The sequence below is a fragment of the Tachypleus tridentatus genome, chromosome 13 (genome assembly GCF_004210375.1).
Source record: "Tachypleus tridentatus isolate NWPU-2018 chromosome 13, ASM421037v1, whole genome shotgun sequence".
In the NCBI taxonomy this organism is placed as follows: Eukaryota; Metazoa; Arthropoda; class Merostomata; order Xiphosura; family Limulidae; genus Tachypleus; species Tachypleus tridentatus.
Window position 1 is genome coordinate 5,733,737 of NC_134837.1, and position 21,745 is coordinate 5,755,481.

General features: G+C 31.0%; 1 long non-coding RNA gene across 2 annotated transcripts; it reads left to right on the top strand.

Annotated features, from left to right (window-relative positions):
- Positions 1-5,956: 5,956 nt before the first annotated feature.
- On the top strand, positions 5,957-19,773 carry LOC143238175 (uncharacterized). Of its 2 annotated transcripts, none has more exons than XR_013020442.1 (3): positions 5,957-6,022; positions 7,248-7,341; positions 17,950-19,773. It is a non-coding gene; the product is annotated as an uncharacterized LOC143238175 (long non-coding RNA). The 2 variants fall into 2 exon arrangements; XR_013020443.1 differs by having other exon boundaries at positions 7,251-7,341.
- The last annotated feature ends 1,972 nt before the right edge of the window (positions 19,774-21,745 follow it).

Here is a 21,745-nt window from a genome sequence, read left to right on the forward strand (position 1 = left end):
TAGATATTTTAATGTTATATGTATACAACAGTTAGTATTACTGGTTAGATATTTTAATGTTATATGTATACACTCAACAGTTAGTATTACTGGTTAGATATTTTAATGTTATATGTATACACTCAACAGTTAGTATTACTGGTTAGATATTTTAATGTTATATGTATACACTCAACAGTTAGTATTACTGGTTAGATATTTTAATGTTATATGTATACACTCAACAGTTAGTATTACTGGTTAGATATTTTAATGTTATATGTATACACTCAACAGTTAGTATTACTGGTTAGATATTTTAATGTTATATGTATACACTCAACAGTTAGTATTACTGGTTAGATATTTTAATGTTATATGTATACACTCAACAGTTAGTATTACTGGTTAGATATTTTAATGTTATATGTATACACTCAACAGTTAGTATTACTGGTTAGATATTTTAATGTTATATGTATACACTTAACAGTTAGTATTACACTCAACTGGTTAGATATTTTAATGTTATATGTATACACTCAACAGTTAGTATTACTGGTTAGATATTTTAATGTTATATGTATACACTCAACAGTTAGTATTACTGGTTAGATATTTTAATGTTATATGTATACACTCAACAGTTAGTATTACTGGTTAGATATTTTAATGTTATATGTATACACTAACAGTGGTTAGATATTTTAATGTTATATGTATACACTCAACAGTTAGTATTACTGGTTAGATATTTTAATGTTATATGTATACACTCAACAGTTAGTATTACTGGTTAGATATTTTAATGTTATATGTATACACTCAACAGTTAGTATTACTGGTTAGATATTTTAATGTTATATGTATACACTCAACAGTTAGTATTACTGGTTAGATATTTTAATGTTATATGTATACACTCAGTTTACACTTATTACTGTTAGTATTACTGGTTAGATATTTTAATGTTATATGTATACACTCAACAGTTAGTATTACTGGTTAGATATTTTAATGTTATATGTATACACTCAACAGTTAGTATTACTGGTTAGATATTTTAATGTTATATGTATACACTCAACAGTTAGTATTACTGGTTAGATATTTTAATGTTATATGTATACACTCAACAGTTAGTATTACTGGTTAGATATTTTAATGTTATATGTATACACTCAACAGTTAGTATTACTGGTTAGATATTTTAATGTTATATGTATACACTCAACAGTTAGTATTACTGGTTAGATATTTTAATGTTATATGTATACACTCAACAGTTAGTATTACTGGTTAGATATTTTAATGTTATATGTATACACTCAACAGTTAGTATTACTGGTTAGATATTTTAATGTTATATGTATACACTCAACAGTTAGTATTACTGGTTAGATATTTTAATGTTATATGTATACACTCAACAGTTAGTATTACTGGTTAGATATTTTAATGTTATATGTATACACTCAACAGTTAGTATTACTGGTTAGATATTTTAATGTTATATGTATACACTCAACAGTTAGTATTACTGGTTAGATATTTTAATGTTATATGTATACACTCACTCAACAGTTAGTATTACTGGTTAGATATTTTAATGTTATATGTATACACTTAGTATTACAACAGTTAGTATTACTGGTTAGATATTTTAATGTTATATGTATACACTGGTATTAGGTTAGATATTTTAATGTTATATGTATACACTCAACAGTTAGTATTACTGGTTAGATATTTTAATGTTATATGTATACACTCAACAGTTAGTATTACTGGTTAGATATTTTAATGTTATATGTATACACTCAACAGTTAGTATTACTGGTTAGATATTTTAATGTTATATGTATACACTCAACAGTTAGTATTACTGGTTAGATATTTTAATGTTATATGTATACACTGGTTAGATATTTTAATGTTATATGTATACACTCAACAGTTAGTATTACTGGTTAGATATTTTAATGTTATATGTATACACTCAACAGTTAGTATTACTGGTTAGATATTTTAATGTTATATGTATACACTCAACAGTTAGTATTACTGGTTAGATATTTTAATGTTATATGTATACACTCAACAGTTAGTATTACTGGTTAGATATTTTAATGTTATATGTATACACTCAACAGTTAGTATTACTGGTTAGATATTTTAATGTTATATGTATACACTCAACAGTTAGTATTACTGGTTAGATATTTTAATGTTATATGTATACACTCAACAGTTAGTATTACTGGTTAGATATTTTAATGTTATATGTATACACTCAACAGTTAGTATTACTGGTTAGATATTTTAATGTTATATGTATACACTCAACAGTTAGTATTACTGGTTAGATATTTTAATGTTATATGTATACACTCAACAGTTAGTATTACTGGTTAGATATTTTAATGTTATATGTATACACTCAACAGTTAGTATTACTGGTTAGATATTTTAATGTTATATGTATACACTCAACAGTTAGTATTACTGGTTAGATATTTTAATGTTATATGTATACACTCAACAGTTAGTATTACTGGTTAGATATTTTAATGTTATATGTATACACTCAACAGTTAGTATTACTGGTTAGATATTTTAATGTTATATGTATACACTCAACAGTTAGTATACTGGTTAGATATTTTAATGTTATATGTATACACTCAACAGTTAGTATTACTGGTTAGATATTTTAATGTTATATGTATACACTCAACAGTTAGTATTAGATATTTTAATGTTATATGTATACACTCAACAGTTAGTATTACTGGTTAGATATTTTAATGTTATATGTATACACTCAACAGTTAGTATTACTGGTTAGATATTTTAATGTTATATGTATACACTCAACAGTTAGTATTACTGGTTAGATATTTTAATGTTATATGTATACACTCAACAGTTAGTATTACTGGTTAGATATTTTAATGTTATATGTATACACTCAACAGTTAGTATTACTGGTTAGATATTTTAATGTTATATGTATACACTGGTTAGATATTTTAATGTTATATGTATACAAACAGTTAGTATTACTGGTTAGATATTTTAATGTTATATGTATACACTCAACAGTTAGTATTACTGGTTAGATATTTTAATGTTATATGTATACACTCAACAGTTAGTATTACTGGTTAGATATTTTAATGTTATATGTATACACTCAACAGTTAGTATTACTGGTTAGATATTTTAATGTTATATGTATACACTCAACAGTTAGTATTACTGGTTAGATATTTTAATGTTATATGTATACACTCAACAGTTAGTATTACTGGTTAGATATTTTAATGTTATATGTATACACTCAACAGTTAGTATTACTGGTTAGATATTTTAATGTTATATGTATACACTCAACAGTTAGTATTACTGGTTAGATATTTTAATGTTATATGTATACACTCAACAGTTAGTATTACTGGTTAGATATTTTAATGTTATATGTATACACTCAACAGTTAGTATTACTGGTTAGATATTTTAATGTTATATGTATACACTCAACAGTTAGTATTACTGGTTAGATATTTTAATGTTATATGTATACACTCAACAGTTAGTATTACTGGTTAGATATTTTAATGTTATATGTATACACTCAACAGTTAGTATTACTGGTTAGATATTTTAATGTTATATGTATACACTCAACAGTTAGTATTACTGGTTAGATATTTTAATGTTATATGTATACACTCAACAGTTAGTATTACTGGTTAGATATTTTAATGTTATATGTATACACTCAACAGTTAGTATTACTGGTTAGATATTTTAATGTTATATGTATACACTCAGTTAGTATTACTGGTTAGATATTTTAATGTATATACTGTTAGTATTACTGGTTAGATATTTTAATGTTATATGTATACACTCAACAGTTAGTATTACTGGTTAGATATTTTAATGTTATATGTATACACTCAACAGTTAGTATTACTGGTTAGATATTTTAATGTTATATGTATACACTCAACAGTTAGTATTACTGGTTAGATATTTTAATGTTATATGTATACACTTAACAGTTAGTATTACTGGTTAGATATTTTAATGTTATATGTATACACTCAACAGTTAGTATTACTGGTTAGATATTTTAATGTTATATGTATACACTCAACAGTTAGTATTACTGGTTAGATATTTTAATGTTATATGTATACACTCAACAGTTAGTATTACTGGTTAGATATTTTAATGTTATATGTATACACTCAACAGTTAGTATTACTGGTTAGATATTTTAATGTTATATGTATACACTCAACAGTTAGTATTACTGGTTAGATATTTTAATGTTATATGTATACACTCAACAGTTAGTATTACTGGTTAGATATTTTAATGTTATATGTATACACTCAACAGTTAGTATTACTGGTTAGATATTTTAATGTTATATGTATACACTCAACAGTTAGTATTACTGGTTAGATATTTTAATGTTATATGTATACACTCAACAGTTAGTATTACTGGTTAGATATTTTAATGTTATATGTATACACTCAACAGTTAGTATTACTGGTTAGATATTTTAATGTTATATGTATACACTCAACAGTTAGTATTACTGGTTAGATATTTTAATGTTATATGTATACACTCAACAGTTAGTATTACTGGTTAGATATTTTAATGTTATATGTATACACTCAACAGTTAGTATTACTGGTTAGATATTTTAATGTTATATGTATACACTCAACAGTTAGTATTACTGGTTAGATATTTTAATGTTATATGTATACACTCAACAGTTAGTATTACTGGTTAGATATTTTAATGTTATATGTATACACTCAACAGTTAGTATTACTGGTTAGATATTTTAATGTTATATGTATACACTCAACAGTTAGTATTACTGGTTAGATATTTTAATGTTATATGTATACACTCAACAGTTAGTATTACTGGTTAGATATTTTAATGTTATATGTATACACTCAACAGTTAGTATTACTGGTTAGATATTTTAATGTTATATGTATACACTCAACAGTTAGTATTACTGGTTAGATATTTTAATGTTATATGTATACACTCAACAGTTAGTATTACTGGTTAGATATTTTAATGTTATATGTATACACTCAACAGTTAGTATTACTGGTTAGATATTTTAATGTTATATGTATACACTCAACAGTTAGTATTACTGGTTAGATATTTTAATGTTATATGTATACACTCAACAGTTAGTATTACTGGTTAGATATTTTAATGTTATATGTATACACTTAACAGTTAGTATTACTGGTTAGATATTTTAATGTTATATGTATACACTCAACAGTTAGTATTACTGGTTAGATATTTTAATGTTATATGTATACACTCAACAGTTAGTATTACTGGTTAGATATTTTAATGTTATATGTATACACTCAACAGTTAGTATTACTGGTTAGATATTTTAATGTTATATGTATACACTCAACAGTTAGTATTACTGGTTAGATATTTTAATGTTATATGTATACACTCAACAGTTAGTATTACTGGTTAGATATTTTAATGTTATATGTATACACTCAACAGTTAGTATTACTGGTTAGATATTTTAATGTTATATGTATACACTCAACAGTTAGTATTACTGGTTAGATATTTTAATGTTATATGTATACACTCAACAGTTAGTATTACTGGTTCGATATTTTAATGTTATATGTATACACTCAACAGTTAGTATTACTGGTTAGATATTTTAATGTTATATGTATACACTCAACAGTTAGTATTACTGGTTAGATATTTTAATGTTATATGTATACACTCAACAGTTAGTATTACTGGTTAGATATTTTAATGTTATATGTATACACTCAACAGTTAGTATTACTGGTTAGATATTTTAATGTTATATGTATGCTCTTAACAGTTTATATTAGTTCCTTGATTATCATACTCTTTTCTTGTTCTTTAGAAACAATTTAGATGAGATGGATAGAGCACAATGTGGTATAAAGAAGAGAAAATGTAACAAAGCTAAGTAGGTTAATTTTATATTTACCATAAATATACTAGAGGAACCATATTTAGAATAAATGTATTCTAAACATGGCTGGTATGGATATTAAAACTTTAATTAAAATACAAAACAAAATTTAACCTTCTTAGGTCATCTTCAGGTTAAACATTTTTACTTCAAGTGGGTTTTTCATCATCAATAGTATTTAGTAAACAATTTGCAGATCATATCGTCCACTCGATAAAATCTAAAACTTAGAAGTTTTACCACTACAATAAAATGTTCATCTGAATACAATGTCTTGTTTAAAAGTTATGAGAAATGAAAGGAATATTGTTACAGGTTTTAACTACTGGAATAAAATATAAGTTACTTTCTACCTTAATAAATGCCTCTACTTAGGTTTTATCATAAAATATTTGTAATTGTATGCCACTAAAGAACTGTTCATATTTAGGGTGGAACTGTTTTTGTTTTTTGTTGTCATCCATTAAGTAACACCTGCTTAAATGAAATATGCTTAGATGTAGATTATTGTGTTATCCTGTAAAATGGTAGAAATACCCTTATGGACATTTATTGACAAGACTTGTGATGTAATGGGTCTTAATCACTATAGGATAATTTTTATCTGAGCAAGCTTTTATATCTTCTGAATTAATAAATATCTTTCATTCACTGAATAGATTCTATTTTTTGACAAGTTCTCTGTTTGTATAAAACTCTTTCTTTCATTTAGAATGTACAAACTTGTATCACAAAGTTCAAAAGAATAGTAAACTAACTGAAAAAAGTATATTGTGTAAATTTGTAGTTTGTTATTTTCCTAGGGATTACAACAATTATATATTTCTTAAAACATTGCATTAAGTCTAAAAACTTTATTTTTTTAGGTAAACATTATAAGGCTTACCCTTACATCTTAATTGTGGTGAATTTGTCTGGTTACTAGAAGTTATTACAACTTTAAAAGAGCTGTCTGATTTACAGGGGCTTTTACTTGTTAACATGAAATAAACTAGTATTTAATGTTCCATAAACATATAACAACAACAGTGAACAGTATGTATTGTTGTCCATGGTCTTGAGGGACAACACAAAAACAATGAACTTTCATTTAAATATATACATGTAAATCAGTAATTTCAGAAATGACCAATGAATGCTGCGACTTGTGTTACCACCTACACTATGAATACTTTGTCAATAAATCATAATGATTGTTTAATTATTTGTTTGGGAAAAGAAGAGAAGAAAACGTAGATAAGACATTCCCAGATGGCCACTAAAATACCAGAGGAAGGACTGAGCTTAATGTAGAAATCGACAGAAGCCAAATGGTAAAAAGTTCAATATTTATTAGCATTTTATAATATAAGTAAATGTACATGGTAAACAAATAAGTAAATGTACTTGGTAAACAACTAAATAAGTGTATGGTAAACAAATAATATCTTTTAAACATGCTTATTATTTTCTGTCCCCAAATCCAAAACACTAAAACAGTAAGAGTGTTTCTCAATAAGAAAAAATGTTTTGAAATTTTGTAGTCTAAATTGTACTTAGTTGACTGTGAACTGAAAAGACTAGATGTACACCAAACAACCATAAGATTGAGTTCCATGTCCCCTGTAGCTGTAAAGAACTGAGTAACATAGATCTTACAAACTCTAATGCTTATTAATATAACTTCTGATCAAAACAAGCTACTTATTTAGAGCAAAATTAAAATGAAGTTTGGTAATTTGTACAACTCACTACATAACACTCTTACATTTTCATTATTTTGCCAGTTGGATAACCTTGCTGTTATTTATAATTTTGTCAGTAATCCATGCATAATATTATAAGATACTACAAACTTAGACAACTTCATTTAGTTCCATCTTACTTATTGTTAATTGCTGTGAAATATCTACTACCAGAGTAATAATCAAGGTTTATATAGAAAACAATTAGACTTTTTTATACCCACAGCTTAAAACATAATTCTTTGTTCTCAATTTCACAAGAAAACTGTTGAAAGCATATTAGTTTTCACATCAGTTGTAGATTAACTGTTATAATAATTTAATTTACACTTGATGTATATATAATTTTATAGAACTCAATAAAGAATTAGGAAACATTTTGAACAAAATATTTATTTGTTATGGAATTCACTTCAAATATGCTTCTTGTTCCACTTGACTCTCTGTAGGGTTTGTAAAGTGTTCATAAAATGCCATCTTCTATGACCAAATAACATTTACAGCAGAGAGAAGAAAGCTATGAGTGAGATGTGGACATCATCTAAGAAAGTGGCAAGGAATAGGAGAGGCCTTTTCTTGGACTGAAGAGTTTTTGTTGGCCATGGCTATGGCTTTGCCTTGGTTCTTCATCTGTTCACTGTAGTGGACCTGTGGCTAGAGTAAACCCTAGCTGTTGAACACAACCTATACTGGTTTACTTCCTATTTATCCTACCTTTACCCAATTTTCTAGCATTGGCTTTCCTTTAACTATCTGAAGTTTGTTGCAGGAACCCAATGGAGTTTCTGAGAACATTTCTCCCTCTTCTCTTACACTGTCAGCCTTGTGTTGTCTTTAGCTATGGCCCTATACACATGGTTCACTTTTCTTGAGGTCTTTTTTGGGTTGTGATGCTATATTCTCACAAGCCCATTGCCTGGTTTTGTATATACGGCCATTATTTTTGCTCTGGTTTTATGATATTTGAGTTTGACATGATTGCTGTGTCCTTGTTGTTCAGAGATGGCTTCTGCCCAGCAGAGCTCTGCCTTTCCAATGTTCTTTGGATGTGGCTTAGAATCTCATTTCTTGACCTTACCCTTTCCCTCACAGTTTTTCCAGTGGTACCATTGTTCACCCATTTTCATAGCTTTTCTTTTCTCCTCCTCAGGATTCCTAAGCATGCCAGTGTCTATCTTGAGCAGTTCTTATCTTTCTAGCCCAACAGGTGTCACACCTGCTCCATGTAGGTTTTACTGTTGCCAGTGTTGTAGAATGATATACCTTTTAGGGTCCTGTACTTCATTCTTGCTTCTCTGTTTTTGAAAAGTGTTTGCTCCTTTATTCACAATATTTATACCCTGAGGACTTTGCTTCCACATGTACATTGGCAACTGTCTAATTCTTGCCATTTCTTAATGGGAGTCAGCTAGTTCTACATCTTAACTTGTTTCTGAAGATTTGCTGATGAAATGGTTGATAAATTTGGAGAGGTCCTTTTTTCATCCTCCCAATACTTTGTACACATAGATGTGTATTTTTCAGCACCCATCTTATTGATACCTTTGTCACAGCCCTCAATTCCACTTATCTTGGTGTTGGTCTACAGATCCACTTCCTCCATCTGTGGCTATTGATACTTTCAATCATGAATGGACTCCTTTGCTCCTTTATGTTTATCTTACCATCCATTTATTTCTTTGGGTGGTCTCTTTTATCCATGCATGGTCATTCTGGTTGCTTCTTCCTGGCTCACTGAACCTTGGTTCCCTCACTTCCTCAAACTACAGGTGGTTTCTCCTTTTTCATCTCTACCTGCTCCATCAACCTAGTCACTGGCACTCCATCCCACAACATTCATCTTTTATCTTTCCACCTAACTTCTGTCAGATCCTTGGCTAGATTTTCTGGTTTATATCACAGTTTCACATTTAGCCTGTTTCAGTCACTCTTCTGTGGCCATCTATCTATGCTGGTAGAGAATTTGTCACTCGTTGGCATTTAATAAGGGTTTCTGGATTTTTCATCTAAAGTTGATTGCATCTCTGAGTGTCTCACGTGGCTCTTTGTGAGGGGTTATTTGGTCTTCTCGATTTCAGGTTTTGCATGTCATTATCCCATACCTTCTATTTTTCCAATTTCCACATGGTCCTTGTTTCCCTGTCCTTTTCATATTTATCCATCTTTTCTGATTCTGTTTGCTACCATGTTATCTATAGTTCCTGGTTTGGAACATTATCACAGAACTTTCTGCCCTCATCTTACCTCTGTTTACAAATCTCTCTGTGTTTCACCTCTCTTTGATGATTTTTTTTCCTCCTAATTTGTGGTTTTCATAAGTCAGATAATTTTTCCCTCTACATTACCAAGTCTTTGTGTCACTCCTTATTCTGGATCCTGCTTACTTTCCTACAGTCATAAGTCAGATAATTTTTCCCTCTACATTACCAAGTCTTTGTGTCACTCCTTATTCTTTATCTGCTTACTTTCCTACAGTCATAAGTCAGATAATTTTTCCCTCTACATTACCAAGTCTTTGTGTCACTCCTTATTCTTTATCTGCTTACTTTCCTACAGTCATAAGTCAGATAATTTTTCCCTCTACATTACCAAGTCTTTGTGTCACTCCTTATTCTTTATCTGCTTACTTTCCTACAGTCATAAGTCAGATAATTTTTCCCTCTACATTACCAAGTCTTTGTGTCACTCCTTATTCTTTATCTGCTTACTTTCCTACAGTCATAAGTCAGATAATTTTTCCCTCTACATTACCAAGTCTTTGTGTCACTCCTTATTCTTTATCTGCTTACTTTCCTACAGTCATAAGTCAGATAATTTTTCCCTCTACATTACCAAGTCTTTGTGTCACTCCTTATTCTTTATCTGCTTACTTTCCTACAGTCATAAGTCAGATAATTTTTCCCTCTACATTACCAAGTCTTTGTGTCACTCCTTATTCTTTATCTGATCCTGCTTACTTTCCTACAGTCATAAGTCAGATAATTTTTCCCCTACATTACCAAGTCTTTGTGTCACTCCTTATTCTTTATCTGATCCTGCTTACTTTCCTACAGTCATAAGTCAGATAATTTTTCCTCTACATTACCAAGTCTTTGTGTCACTCCTTATTCTTTATCTGATCCTGCTTACTTTCCTACAGTCATAAGTCAGATAATTTTTCCCTCTACATTACCAAGTCTTTGTGTCACTCCTTATTCTTTATCTGCTTACTTTCCTACAGTCATAAGTCAGATAATTTTTCCCTCTACATTACCAAGTCTTTGTGTCACTCCTTATTCTTTATCTGCTTACTTTCCTACAGTCATAAGTCAGATAATTTTTCCCTCTACATTACCAAGTCTTTGTGTCACTCCTTATTCTTTATCTGGATCCTGCTTACTTTCCTACAGTCATAAGTCAGATAATTTTTCCCTCTACATTACCAAGTCTTTGTGTCACTCCTTATTCTTTATCTGGATCCTGCTTACTTTCCTACAGTCATAAGTCAGATAATTTTTCCCTCTACATTACCAAGTCTTTGTGTCACTCCTTATTCTTTATCTGGATCCTGCTTACTTTCCTACAGTCATAAGTCAGATAATTTTTCCCTCTACATTACCAAGTCTTTGTGTCACTCCTTATTCTTTATCTGGATCCTGCTTACTTTCCTACAGTCATAAGTCAGATAATTTTTCCCTCTACATTACCAAGTCTTTGTGTCACTCCTTATTCTTTATCTGATCCTGCTTACTTTCCTACAGTCATAAGTCAGATAATTTTTCCTCTACATTACCAAGTCTTTGTGTCACTCCTTATTCTTTATCTGCTTACTTTCCTACAGTCATAAGTCAGATAATTTTTCCCCTACATTACCAAGTCTTTGTGTCACTCCTTATTCTTTATCTGCTTACTTTCCTACAGTCATAAGTCAGATAATTTTTCCCTCTACATTACCAAGTCTTTGTGTCACTCCTTATTCTTTATCTGCTTACTTTCCTACACTCACTGTGGCTCATTTTTCTAATCTGCCTCTTCTCAATTTCTCATTTCTTCCTAATCTAGATGGACTCTTCTGGCCTCTGCATCATTATACTGCTTGCTTGACTTCCTTTTAGGGTCCTTGTTTACAACTATTTCTTCCTTTGCAACTTCCATCTTCTTGTGACCTTCCCAGACACAACAAAACAAGGAAAGCTAATCTCTTGAGAGAAGTATCTATCAGAAATACATTTTCATTTAAGAATACTATAACTTTGGTAATGTAAGGTTGCTTATTTCTAGTATTAATATGTCTTTTGTAACATATCAATATGCACTACAGGAATTATATAACAAGGTTAAGGTTTTTGACAGACTTGCTAATAGAAACCACCCTGTGAACTTGCAGTTTTGAACATAGGTTTATGTCCTTTCACCATCCAAGGTTACATCTGAGTACTTGTAAGGTCATTTGAAGTGCATTAAGGGAGTTCCAGCATGAGAAATTGACAAATTATGTAAATTGGGTAAAATATGTATCATCAGATTTGTTATGAGCATTTAATTTGTCTGTATCAAATATAGTGGGCTGCTGATGATCCATAAATGCCAGTATTAATGAAAAAATATTGCAGTTTGGGTCGAATTTTGTATTATCCCTTTGACTAAAGTTATTTTGTAGTTGTCATAATTATTATGGCAGGTACAGCTATTTCTGCTTACTTCCATCAATGATTATTTTCACTCCTTGATAAGTTTAAGAGTTAAGCACTAAAATTTGTGATTCAATACCTAAAGTAAGGAGAGAAAAGATAGCCCATTTTTTAGACTTTTGTTTAAAAAGAAAATGTTATTTTCAAGTGTAGTAATATAGTTTGTACATGTTGCCTGTATGTAACTATGCTATAGCACAGGTGTACAAGCATCCACTGTTTTAACAGGTAATTCTGAGATCCAATGGGTGAAAGAAAAGGAAAATCACATTAAATCTGCTATATCCAGGATAGACAAAATATGTTTTCTAATACCAGGGCTTGTCATGCTGGCTGAGATATGACAGACATACTAGTGGTCTAAATGCAATATATCTCATCAGTTTTAATAAACAACTGGTATGGATAATATAAAAATAGATGTGAATGTCAGTGCCTATCTATAGCATAACATATGGACCACTACTTGATTTTTCTTTATACCCATTAGTGCTGTGAGGGTATTGTCAACTGCTATGATCTGCAATATCCCTGAACGTAAATAGAAACAAGTCATTAACATGGAGTCAGCATTGATTATTACCACTTACCAACAACCACATAACCCAATCTTATGTCCATCAAGTTTCTGCCATTTTTGCCTACCTACAGCAGGTTATGCACCTACCATTGTAATAATATATCATGGGTGGCCAACATTCTGAACATTATATATATATCCATACACATAATACACAGTGTATAAAATGTTTACATATATACATACCTTAATACTTATGTTACATACCACATAAAATATACATAATGCACAATGTGTAATACATATATTAACACTAACTTCACCCACAATGTATGCATATATACGTAGCTTAAAATGTATATCATATATACCAATATATACATGTCAGTATTCATATAAACAAAGGTGGCCAACATTCCTTAACATTAAACCTACATACCATAAACTTCAGATGTTTGAGAGCCACAAGACATGAACAAATATTACACACACGTTTTTATTGTTACACGTACACTTTGTTACATAAATTTTATATAAATATTAAGAAATACATGAACGTAATAATATATATTTATGTATGTAGTTTTTAAATTATCAGATACTGTTAGTTTCAATAATCACAAAGTACACATATATATACCAAACGTTTTCAAAATCCTTTCTGATTGTTGTTTTAACTATATTGAACGTATTTAATATGGTAATAAACTACAGAAACATCTAAGAAAAATATGCAAATTTGCATTTCATTAACATTAAATGAGACAGCCAAAAATAGAAATAAAAGGAGTAAAACAGATATTTTTAATGATATTTATTTGTTTCAGTAAATATCTGGTCAGAACATGGAGGAAAATATGTAAAACTATAAAATTAGGGTAATTTTAATCAGATACCACCTTACAAAATTGTAGTCTGGTCATAATATTTTTTTCTGACACAAACAGACATTGATGGCTCAACACGGCCAGGTTGTTAAGACACTCAACTCGTAATCTGAGGGTCACGGGTTTAAATCACCGTCACACCAAACACGCTCGCCCTTTTAGCTGTGTGGCGTTAAAATGTGAGGTCAATCCCACTCTTCGTTGGTGATCACTAAATGCTTTCCCTCTAGTATTACACTGCTAAATTAGAGATGGGTAGCACAGAGAGCCCTCGAGTAGCTTTGTGCAGAAATTCAAAACAAACCAAACAGACATTGATACAATTATCAGGCAATTTAATGCCAGTAGAGATTCTGTGAGTTTCCATCTTGGTTGTGAGTCGTTGAAATTCCGGCTGATATGTTGTCAAGGCTGTACGAATTAGCTCCGTCAGGTGTTAGTTTGTAAGGACTGCACGATGCTTCAAGTTCAGAAACTTCATTACAGAGTACAGTGATTTACAGCAATATGTTGTATTGAAAATTGAGATGAATTGCACAATGGTTTCCTTCAGTTCAGGATATTTTAATTCTGGAATTTGCTTTCAGAACTCAACTGTAGAATGGGATTTATAGATCATCTTTACACCCAGTTTCTCCTGTGGTGCTATTAGTTCTATTTCCAAACCAGATGATTTTGTAACCAGAGGTTTGAGAATTGGGCAACCATCATTGGTCGCATCAACCATGAATGGATTTACAAGAAAGGCGAATCAGGGCTTCAGCTTCTGCAAGTCCTCAAACCTGTCTAGGAAATTATCAAGCAGTCCCTGTGATCTGTCTTTGTATTCTTCCAGTTTGTGATCTTTTATTTCAATATCAGAGAATGTATTTACACACCTTGTGAGATTGGGAAAGTGACTGAAGTTTCTTGACAATATGTCTCTTTGAAAAAGTCTTATTTTATTCTGAAAGCTGAATATTGACTGAGTAAGATCAGAAACAATCTTATCCTTCCTCTGGAGTCCCAAGAGTATGTAGATGATTCATTATATCAGTAAGGAATATTAGATCTTTTATTCACTCATCATTTCCCAGTTGAGGATAGTAATAATAGTTTCCACCAGATCCACAAACCTATTTAAGACATTGCTGGTTGACACCCACCTCACAATGAAGTAGAAAGAGACATCACTGGGTTTATCTTCAAACTCCAGTTCTTCAATAAAACTTTTGAACTGTCGGTGGGTCTTTCCATTTAAGCGTGTGGAATAAACAATTTCATAACATTTTCATAGTTGAAGTATCTGACTGCCAGGTGTTCATGATGAATAATGTAATGAACAGGGAGAGACTCTGGAAAGCTGGGATCACTTTTCATAAGTGTAATTAATCCTGCATTTTTCCCCCACCACTGCAAGTGCTCCATCTGTTGCAACACTGACCAGTTTATTCAGTGGAATATCAGCATTTGTTAAGGCTCTGTCAAGCGCGTTTTTAATGTCAACACCACGAGTTGTTTCTTTTAGTGCCACTGAGTGTAACATCTCTTCTTTCACAGTTACATCAGAGGAAACATAACGAATAAATACCGCCAGTTGTGGGTTGTTTTGTATGTTTGTAGATTCGTCAAGGGCTAAGCTGAATGCAAGGGAATTCTTTAAATCATTTTGCATTTTGCCTGCAACATCAGTACTGATCTGGAAGATGCGTCTCTCTGTAGTCTAGTGTGAAGCTGTTGTTTGTGCTATTAGTCGCTGAAGTTTTGTGTTATTTGGATCTAATACTGCAACAACTTCAACTATATTCTTCTTAACAAATTCACCATCAGAATATGGACGTTTAGCACGAGCAATATTTCATGATATAACAAAACTAGCTTCAGTCGTTGTATCAACTTCCTTACTGAACGTTGTGAATAGTGTCTGCTGGCTATTTAGTGATGATTTTAACACAGCTAACTTGCGTTTTCCGTAATTCTGATTCAGGTGGATAATCAGACGAAAAGTTTTTGTGATTTGTTTCATAGTGGCGTTTCATGTTACTGAGTAACACATTGCAGCTAAGACACAAAGGTTTATTTTTTTTAATGGTGAATGCAAAATCTTCCTTGCACTCTGACTTAAAATTTCTCTTTTCATCTTCATAATTTCGCTTCTTACAATTTGATAACGCCATCTTCCTTCAAAAGTTTTCACAGACACTTCTAAAAAATTAAAGTGAGAAAAACCACGAGCTCTAACACACGGAACGCAACCAGACACTACAGCTCCCAGTATCACACTAACTCTTCGCTAAATTCACTGCCCGCAACACAGCCACACACGCCACAATCACGCGATCGCAAGCCACGCCCATTAAAGCTAACATTTTCAGCACTGGCTTGTACAATTACTGATTCTCCAGCACAATTCCTCTGTAATCCTTGTTGATCCGAAATTTCTTTAATCCATGACTCAAATCTAGCATTAAAATTACGATTTAAATTTTTAAATATATTTACTCACCATGAACATTAAACTCACGTTTTAATCCAGTGGACTCCTAGTTTATACCTGGTAAATAATTATAAAGCTTATTTTTTTATTTACCTTTTATATTAATTCTGATGCTAAAAGGAGTTCAACCAACATATTTCCAGAAGCTGCACGTTGTATATCAAAGAGCTGCATGTGGCTCGCGAGCCCTGTAATACTTAAATGTGCAACTTGCTTGTATTTTAATTTTATAGCAATTAATATTGAATTTTGCTTCTAATTATTATATTTCATTTCATTGTGAAACTAATTTAAATTTCGTTTTGGAGTTTTATTTATTTTGTGACATAATTCAGCCTTATACTTCTCTCTTAAGTTTCAGACATCATATAATTTTATAAATGTCACCTTAATTAACTTCACTTTGTTACACATAAATCAATTCTTGTTCTCAAATGTAACTGTTATTTTCATCTTATACAATAATTGTGAAGGTGTTTATTTTTATTTTTGTTTCTATTTACTCTTATCTTGTATGGGGTAGTTTGTAGAGACTTGGAATATGGCTACCAAAAGTCAAAGTTTGTTAGTTAATTTCTAGTTTAGGTCTAATAAGAGTTTTATGTAAGGAAGAAGGCAGTGGAATGACAATTGAAAAATAAATTACTATTTGATTTTTAAGAGATCTCAATTTACAAAAAAAAAATACAATGTTTTCAAACAGCTGCTTGTGAGAAGATAAAACTTCACATTGAAAATATAACCTGATTTCACTCTTCTGTAGGTAATGAATTGTATGTTCATTTATGTAAATTCGGTTAATGCAAACCAGATGTATAAAGGTCATGAACTTGACCTGAATCTGTAACTTATTCATTGTTTGCACATGACAACGTGTATGTTACACTGCCTGTTCTTGTTTGTCCCTGTGTCATTCCCTCCTGGAGCTACAGTTAATATTTGTGTCCTCTGAATCATCCTTGACGTAATTAATTTAAGTGTAATACTTGAGCATTGTCCTGATCTACAGTGCTCATTCTGACTGGTCTCTACCTTTTGCATACGACATTTCAGCTTTTAAATTGAGACTGTTCTTCAGTATAGAAGCAGAAACATTGTCAAATTCTAGAAACAGACAGAAGCATCCAGTTAAAAAGAAAGACTGCACTGTGTCTGAAATACCATTTAAACAGCATCTTGTGAACATATCAAACTTTCAACCTGCTGTCCTGCCCCAGAAACAAAACCTCTGCACACTGAATCAGCAGTTCAGCCAAACAAATAATTCAGTTGTTTATTCCTTTGTTAATTACATTCACTTGCTCTTTGTATTTGAAGTTATTATGTGCATATGATTCCCGAACTTGTTAGACATTAGTGTGCAGTAAAAACCTGTAAACCACAATATTTTGTTATCATTAAATATTAATTTTAACAAGTAAACATTATGTTATTAAAATCAAACAATTGGATTTTGTACAGATTTTTACACATATGTAAACCGTTTTTTGTTTGATTTAATTTTTACATAATTATAAGGGTTTTACGAAAGATAGACAAAGTAAGTTTCATACTGATGTTTATAATAAAATTTGTGTAATTTGTTTTATAACTTAGTTAAATTGTTACATGGTTATAAATTAATGAAATTTATTTTTTTATTAGAGGTATGACTTGTCGAACTGATTTCACCTATCAACACAATGACCACTAGCACAGAAGAACGAATATGGGAAGAAACTTATTTAAAAAACTATAATTGTGTGAACTGCTTGTAGAGAAGTAGTCGATTCAGATTTTACAGAATGAAAAATTATATTTTGTTACCTTCAAGTTATGTGAACTCTTGAAAAGCTGTATTAGTGATATTTGAATCCGGAACCTTAGAAACAACTAGATTATTATATAACATACTCGTTGGTGGATTATAACCTCACCAAGGCCTGCAAGACCACAACACAAAAAGATGAGTCGTCTTGAAACGGTGTTATTTATAGAAGGTAGATTATGATAACGGTAATGAAAGGTTAACTGATAATACAGGGTGATTATAGCCCATTTATTAGTGTTTACCACAGTACTAATAGTGGTTGGAAGATTATTTAATATTTATAAATAGGTAACATTTACTTGGGTCAGTTCAGTAACTTCTAATAAATCTATCTAATGAAATGTTTTTATAGGAAGGCGGGGGATATTTGTAGACTTAATTTATAAATGGGTCAGACGGTTTTTACATTGTGTTAACCAACAAGAAATAACTTTAAATCACATCTACAAAACCACCTATACAGTCTAGTTTTCTAAACAAAATCTAATGTTTTTATTATCCACAAGAATTCTCATGTTCATAATATTTTTGATTCTGGAGTTTCAATATTTGTAACCCGTATTAGGGCCCGGCATGGCCAAGTGTGTTAAGGCGTTCGACTCGTAATCTGAGGGTCTCGGGTTCGAATCCCGTTCGCACCAAACGTGCTCGCCCTTTCAGCCGTGGGGGGCGTTATAATGTGCCGGCTAATCCCACTATTCGTTGATAAAAGAGTTGGCGGTGGGTGTTGATGACTAGCTGCCTTCCCTCTAGTCTTACACTGCTAAATTAGGGACGGCTAGCGCAGATAGCCCTCGAGTAGCTTTGCGCGAATTTCAAAAACAACAACAACTTTCACGATTGTACAAATTTATACAAAAACATGTTTTGTTCAACGTGAATTCATAAATATAGTAACGTCATAATTAATATTCATTGTGTGTACTCAGAAACATCAATGATTCGTAAACTGCCAGTTAAAGTTTTTATTCACCATTTTATAACCAATGAGTTTATAAATTCATACCGTATACACTGTCACCATGTTGACGTCTTTCTGTTTAACATCCTTTCTATTATGGTGACTTTTTTGTGACAGTATAAATTATTTCAGTGCAAATAAGCTCTTTAATTAGATAATACATCATGGTCTGTTTATAAAATAACTTGTTTTTTATACATATATATGTGTGTGTGTCAATTTAGTATAAAATATGTAGCATATCTTTTGGTAGAAATTTGGTTTAAAATATATTAAATATTGATTGAGTTGTATATTGTTTTCCTATCAGATAATATGCTTATCTAGGCAGATTTCATATAAATTATTTCAGTGTATTATCAGTTAGGTTTCTTACAAAATATTCACTATATAAAGGGTTGTAAGCGACTTTTGAACTTGTGCTACTTTTCAATGATCGAATAATGAGATTTGACCTTACTCTTGTAGCGCCCCCTATTACCTGAAAGCACGAACCGCGTTTCTGCAGTTTCGGGCTGAAAACCGTTAATTCCGAGGTTTATATACAAAGCACGGTAATCTTTATACCACCAAACTTTATTTATTTAAATACTACTTTATTATCACTTCAAAACAAGACAAATTTAATCTCACCGACTGTTCAACCTTTCCTTCAAAAAGATAGATTCATTGATATTGTTGGCACATCTCAATAAAATAGATTAAAATATTGAATAAAGTTTACAAGTTTTTCCCTATATGTCAACATAACAACAACTCATTTAATCATTCATGTGCCTCTTGGAACTCTGGGTAGGAATTTTTAGACTAACTATTAGATAACAGTGTGCGATGTAGACTTACCTTTAGTAATATACCAACTTCAAACATAGATTTGATTGGTTCTTCCATTAGATAACAGTGTAGGATATACTTAGATAACAGTGTACGATGTAGAGTTACCTTTAGTAATATACCAACTCGAAACATAGATTTGATTGGTTCTTCCATTAGATAACAGTGTAGGATATACTTAGATAACAGTGTACGATGTAGACTTACCTTTAGTAATATACCAACTTCAAACATAGATTTGATTGGTTCTTCCATTAGATAACAGTGTAGGATATACTTAGATAACAGTGTACGATGTAGACTTACCTTTAGTAATATACCAACTTCAAACATAGATTTGATTGGTTCTTCCATTAGATAACAGTGTAGGATATACTTAGATAACAGTGTACGATGTAGACTTACCTTTAGTAATATACCAACTCGAAACATAGATTTGATTGGTTCTACCATTAGATAACAGTGTAGGATATACTTAGATAACAGTGTACGGTGTAGAGTTACCTTTAGTAATATACCAACTCGAAACATAGATTTGATTGGTTCTTCCATTAGATAACAGTGTAGGATATACTTAGATAACAGTGTACGGTGTAGACTTACCTTTAGTAATATACCAACTTCAAACATAGATTTGATTGGTTCTTCCATTAGATAACAGTGTAGGATATACTTAGATAACAGTGTACGATGTAGACTTACCTTTAGTAATATACCAACTTCAAACATAGATTTGATTGGTTCTTCCATTAGATAACAGTGTAGGATATACTTAGATAACAGTGTACGATGTAGACTTACCTTTAGTAATATACCAACTCGAAACATAGATTTGATTGGTTCTACCATTAGATAACAGTGTAGGATATACTTAGATAACAGTGTACGGTGTAGAGTTACCTTTAGTAATATACCAACTCGAAACATAGATTTGATTGGTTCTTCCATTAGATAACAGTGTAGGATATACTTAGATAACAGTGTACGATGTAGACTTACCTTTAGTAATATACCAACTCGAAACATAGATTTGATTGGTTCTTCCATTAGATAACAGTGTAGGATATACTTAGATAACAGTGTACGATGTAGAGTTACCTTTAGTAATATACCAACTCGAAACATAGATTTGATTGGTTCTTCCATTAGATAACAGTGTAAAATGCAGAGTTAACTATAGGAATATAACAATTTGACAAATAGTGGACAGACTGCAGATAGCTTATTGTGTAGTTTTGCACTAAAAACAACTACAGTTTACACAGTCTTACATTATATTATAAAGAAATGATTCTTGAAACACAAACCTACGAGGTTATTCACACTGAAAACATGTATCCAAAAGGTATGAACAAATCAAAGATTGTATTCTCAAGACGGCTGGTATGGGTATTGAAACATTAATTAAAATAAAGTACAGAACAACGTTTTGACCTAAGAAGATCAAACAATTATTGTCTACTTTATTTTAATTAAAATGTTAATACCCATACCAGCCGTCTTGAGAATACATTTTTACTTCAAGTGGGTTTCTCGTGATCACAGATAGAAAACTGTTTGAAAGTTTATTCTGTTTGGTAAACTGGCTGACTTCGCTACTTCGGCTGTTTATTGCGTGTGTTGTCTACTCTAAGCAGCAGTTTCGTGGATGTAATTAGAACATTTCTTTCATACTATTCACGCTTACTGACCTTTTAAACTCAGTTAAAGAGACTAGCAGTTACAAAGAATTGAAGTAAACCGACTTTGACACACTCCCACAAGTGGGATGTTGAACATTTTCTAGAACTTTCCAATATATTCAGTAATATGACACTGATTGCAGTAGCTATGAG